This window comes from Microtus pennsylvanicus, chromosome 8, assembly GCF_037038515.1.
Source record: "Microtus pennsylvanicus isolate mMicPen1 chromosome 8, mMicPen1.hap1, whole genome shotgun sequence".
Taxonomy (NCBI): domain Eukaryota; kingdom Metazoa; phylum Chordata; class Mammalia; order Rodentia; family Cricetidae; genus Microtus; species Microtus pennsylvanicus.
The window spans coordinates 91,966,774-91,972,321 of NC_134586.1; positions in this window are offsets into that span (position 1 = coordinate 91,966,774).

Consider the following 5,548-nt stretch of genomic DNA (forward strand, 5'->3'; position numbering starts at 1 on the left):
AAAACTCCAAGTGGGTTTCTTGTCTGCATTCGTTTGTGAAAGTTTCAAACCCATGTGAAAATGAAAATCCTCCCATTCTAGGTTCTGGCCTGTCTTAGTCCCAAAGGAGCACCATGAGCAAGGTAAAGAAAGGAATAATAGTCCTGTCGATAGTGTTTATTCAGTATAAAAAGGCCAGATGTTTTCTGAAATTCCTCTTCTGCTGCTTCAAGCATCATAGTGGGTGTCATGAACCTTACCACCCAGGATTCAAACTCAGGGCAGTGCTTTGTGCTGTGAGTCATTAAAGAGCCAGAGGAAGGTGTGGCCTCTGTACAGCCAGAGACCCGAGTGTCCCTGAGCACAGTTGCTCCTCAAGGACAAAGGGAGTCAAGGCATTAGCTATACTTCTGAGACAGCCGGCATTCTGGCTCTTCCCTATGATGAAATGCATGAGGTTTCTCTTAATCGGGTTAGTTTTTCTAGTCTGATAAGAGGCAGTTCACTCTGGCCACCAGAGTCACTGAGACCCATAAATAACAGAAAGATCATTTAAAAATAAATTACCAACAGAAGGCTGGGGAAATGCATCCCTGGATTGTTGCTCTCCGGGCTTGCCATAAATCCGTTGTCTTTTTGGCCCTGCAGTGACCAGAGCCACGGGCCATAAAGATCTTCCACAGAGAAATTAAAAAAAAAATCCCAGCAAGACAGGGCATGCAGGAGTCATTAGAAAGGGCTTTGAGTCTCTACTGTCAGCCTGATTGGAGGATGGTGGCTGAAGGCTGGGAGGGCAAGGCACAGAGGGTCCAAACTAAAAGCATCCATCTTTGGTTTCGAGGGCATGGCAGAAAGACCCCAGGCCCTAAAACATTCTGCTCCCCTACCCAGTTTTACCACAAGGAAGATAATTGTTATTCTGCAGCGCCAAGCAGCATTTCCCTCTAGAGAAGGGACCCGGTGTGCCCAATTCATACAGATTAAGAGTGGGTCTAGCTTGGGATTGATTTTTCGGGACAGTTCTACTATGTGGCAAGAGAGGGGAGACAGAAATGAGTCTGGAGGGAGGCATATGCCAGGGATAAAGACCAGTGAGACAGGTACTCACAGTGGCCAGTAGTCAGGACCAGCTTCCTGAAGGCTTCTTGTATGAGGTGGTGGGTCTTATGGTGACTTCAGAAGCCTTTGGACAAGTGACAGGCCAGTATGGAGCCATCTCATCTGCTGCCGTGCTGGGTTGGGAGGTGTTAGTGAACAAGTGTCCTCTGGTCTTTCAGTAAAGGCCATAAGCAATGGAGTGGTTGTCTCTGTGTGTGTGCAGAGAACAATTCTGAGCGGTGGTCCGTCACCTCTAGAAAGTCAGCACACACTTCTCAGGCAACAGAATGCTGAGGATCCAACTCCCAGAACAACCCAGCATTTTTAGCTAGTGGCAATCACTGCAAGTGTGTTGTGGGGCTATTTGGACGAGGCATTGGGGGTTTGCACCTTTCTGGAGAATGTAAGGGACAGTCCTTTTCCCTGTGGGTCAGTATGTAGACAGTGGGCCACTCATTTGCACACAAGGCCCAATCTCTGCTGTCCGTGTTGCACATCCAGGGATGAACACACTTTTGAAAACCATGTGTGGGATGGTACCGTTTAGAACATACTAACTACACAGAGCCCCAAGGCCCTCCAAGGTATAGCCTGACTCACACACCCTTCCAACCTTTGAAGGCTTTTCCACTCCATACTCTCCCTATTCTGGTAATGAGGAAGTATCTTCACACTGCAGCAAGTGTCCTCATATTGCAGGAAATGATGTCATGCTGCAGGAAGTGACATCACACTGCAGCAGGTGCCCTCACACTGCAGGAAGTGACATCACACTGCAGCAGTTACCCTAACACTACAGGGAGTGATGTCATACTGCAGCAGATGTCTTCACACTCCAGGAAGTTCCTTCACAATGCAGCAACTGCTGGCACATTGCTGGAATCTGGCTTGTGTTTTTTCCTCCTTCTGGCCACTCTTCCTCCCCTCCTTTCCTCCTCCTCTTCATTGCCCGATGCTCAGTTTTGTCACTTTCTTAAGAAAGCTTTCCCCAAGTTTAGTTTCCTTAAACCAATCAAAGCCTTGTGAGACCCTAGAAGCTTATTCCACATTAAGGTTATTTAGTGCCAGTTAGACAGGGTTGGAAAGCTAGTATAAGGGTTTTCACAACTGGTATGGAGTTTATTCAGGAAGCAATGACCAGCTCTATGTTTGAGGAAGAGAAAGGATGAGGTAGGGTTTCCAGGAGCTAGAACTCCAGGGTAGGGGCATGCGCTGGACGTAAGTACCTTTCACATAGGTATGGCCAGGACATCTACAAGGGCTCAAAATAGTTCTTGGATATCTAAGTGTGGCAAGAGTACGGTTGGTCACAGGAAACGCTGAGATTTGGGGGTCCTACTGTCCCTAGATGACTGAGGCCGGGTGTAGCGTAATGTAGAGGACACAATGTGTATCTGAGTCCCCACAAACCACGAGGGCCAGACCTCTCTACTGCTACTGTAAGAGCTACAGAAGCAAGAGGGACGTTCCATGTCACTCACAGGTTCTAGGTTGCAACCACACTCTCAAGAGATGCTGGGAAATGTTATTTCCAGACCCCATCTCCAGGGTTGCAGAGTGTGGGATAAGTAACTGACTCAGTCCCATATGATGTGTTATTTATCTTGACTTTGGTTGTGTGGGCTGGCAAAAATTACCACCTATCCACTGTGAGGCTAAGATCTCCAACTATCAACATCCAAAATATGTCTACTGGCCAACAGAACATGAAGGGTAAGGGATTTCTTGGTCTTAATTTCCCCAGCTGCCAAGACGACGAGAATCCCTCTCCACAGAATGTTTGACACAATCCTAAGTTCATGAGTGGTCCATGTGGCATTTGGACTCAGGTTCTGACAGAACATGAGAGCCCTCTATGGCTAACGTCCACTTTCACCAGGAGCCAGGCTCTGATCTTGTTTTGGACAGTGTGTGAGGAGGCCGAGGAACGTGTGTGCAGCCCACTTACCACCTATCTTCCCCCAAAGAGTTTCCAAAGCTCCTCCAGCTATTTCTGTCCTGTGGTACTTGAGTGACTACATAGTTATCACCCACGACATACATTTTCATATGAGTGCTGACATTTCTGGTGTTTCCTGATAGGACCACGTCACCTATGGCGCCCTGTGAAAGCAATCAACAAATGTTCTGACCTCAAGGTGTTGAGGGTGGAGGCAGTAGACAGAAAGAAGGACATCCATGCCCCAAATTCCTCACTGGTGTCCAGAGAATGAGAAAGAGTGGACTGTTTAGGACTTCTCTGTGAAAACTGCCAGGCAGCACATGGTACAGAACATTTCAGAGACGATAGTGTATTGCACACCACCAGAATGATTGATCAAAGATGTATATACACACACTGGAGACATGGAATTCCTTGAGAGTTGGGTGAAGGGATTATCACCTTCAAATCTTCCTAGTAAACAAGGCTCCTGAAACACCAAGTTAGGGACTTGGGGATCTGGTTCTTCCTTGCTGGCTTCCCCTACAAGCCTGTCTGAATCCCTCTCCTTCTGTTTGTCTTGACTGGCTCTCAGCTTGGGTTGTGTCTTTTCAGTCACCTGGTCTTTGCTGCCAGTGCTGATTTCACTGGTCTGGTGGGGGACAATAGACAGCTGTCACAGCTTCCCAGGTGATATTCTGCTGCCCTGGGGACACGAAAATGTGATTCTTTCATCCTTTAAAGTCCCCAGAACTATCTGTAGTGCATGGTAAAACACAAGCACCTCGGCAGACCTGGTGGTGGCCGTGAAAACCAGCATTCCTGACAAGTTCCCAGGTATGTTCGGTGGCGCCATGTGGTGAGAAAGCCTGCTCTAAAGCAGTGATTGTCAAGGATAAGGTGATTTGGCTCATCAGGGGACATTTCGAGATGTTCAGCAATATTGGCCTTCACAACTCAAGAGGACATGCTACTGGCATCTAGTGGATAGGGTCCAAGGATGCAGCTAAGCATTTTGCAATACACAGGGCACAGCCCTCTCTTCTCAACAAAAAATTACCCAGTCCAGTTACCAATAGTGTGCATGCAATCCTAACATTCATATGAATCGCCTGAAGACTGATTTGATGGCAGATTCTGGTGCACTCAACCTAGAAAAGGCTGGAGGGTTTTGGATTTCCTTGAACTCCAAGGTAACATTCAAGGTACCACTCCTAAAGACATTCTATGTTAGGGATGGAGCTCGGTGGTAGAGTTGTTTTGAATAAAGGTATTCTACCTGAGCTGATGGCAATTACCACTTGCTACTCCATCTTCAGAGGCTATGACAGGGTCATCCCTAATATCTGGTGTGGTCACAGCATCAGAAGAATATATGCTTGTCGATGCTAAGGGTGGACTGGCTTTATCATCCCAAAGTTTCTGTAGCAAGGATTCCTGAGAGTTAAAGATCTTGTTGATCTCCTATGCTTCCAAACAGAGTTCAGCATCTGTCAGGAGCCCAAGTATGTCTCTGTAAGGACTTGGGTGGTTGCAGTAGTAACTATTGGTCCTGCAATGAGGAGAATCCTCTTGTGAGCCTTGGAGGTTGGTGCAGTGCTCGACATTTGCTCCTTTCCTTTCCTGTGGCTTTCCTGTACCAGACACTTCCATCTGCAGCATCTCATCATTCTTCAGCAGAAAGTGAGGCAGGGAGCAGGACTGAGTCCTGATCATGCCTGGGAAAATGAAGCTGCAGAATCTTCAGCAATAGCAAAAGCCCAAGAGCCCTGCCATCTAGGAAGGCTCCCCCACCTCCAACTCCACAACACCTTCCTCCACTCTTGTGCCATCTTTTCCCAAACAGCAAGTATAACCCTCTCTTTTGCATCATAGAAGGCACCATGTTGGGTCCTGAGACCACACAAGGTGTTTTGTTGAGACTGGAATGTGCGGAACTATTTCTGACAAATGTCTTTGTTATACTAGCAAGATGTTTGTACAGTTTCTACACGCTCATATTGCACCAATATAATCCATGCTCTTTTCACAAGTACACACTAATCACACAAGCTGGCAGATCTGAGCAATAAAGTCCAGAGCAGTGGTTCTCAAACTTCCGAATGCTGTGACCCTTTGACACAGTTCTTCATGTTGTGGCGATCCCTGCCATAAAATCATTGCCATTGCTACCTCATAACTGCAATTCTGCAACTGTTATGAATCATAACTACCTGATATGCAGGATATTTGATAGGTGGCCCCCAAAGGGGTCATGATCATCATCTTGCAAACCTGCTCTAGAGAACACAACCAGACATATTACGCATACTAAGTGATACCAATGCAGAGACTAGAATCTAAGCAGAAGTTCAGGACTTCTCCAAGACTACAGGATCAGACACATTTCATTTTCATACTAGTAACCTTATATATATATGTAGAGTCAGAGGTCAACATCAGATGTCCGCCTCGGTCACTCCCCACTCAATGTTTTAAGACAGAGTCTCTTACTGGGGCCAGCAGCTCAAATTGGGCAGAATGAGTGACTGACTGGATAATAAGCTTTAA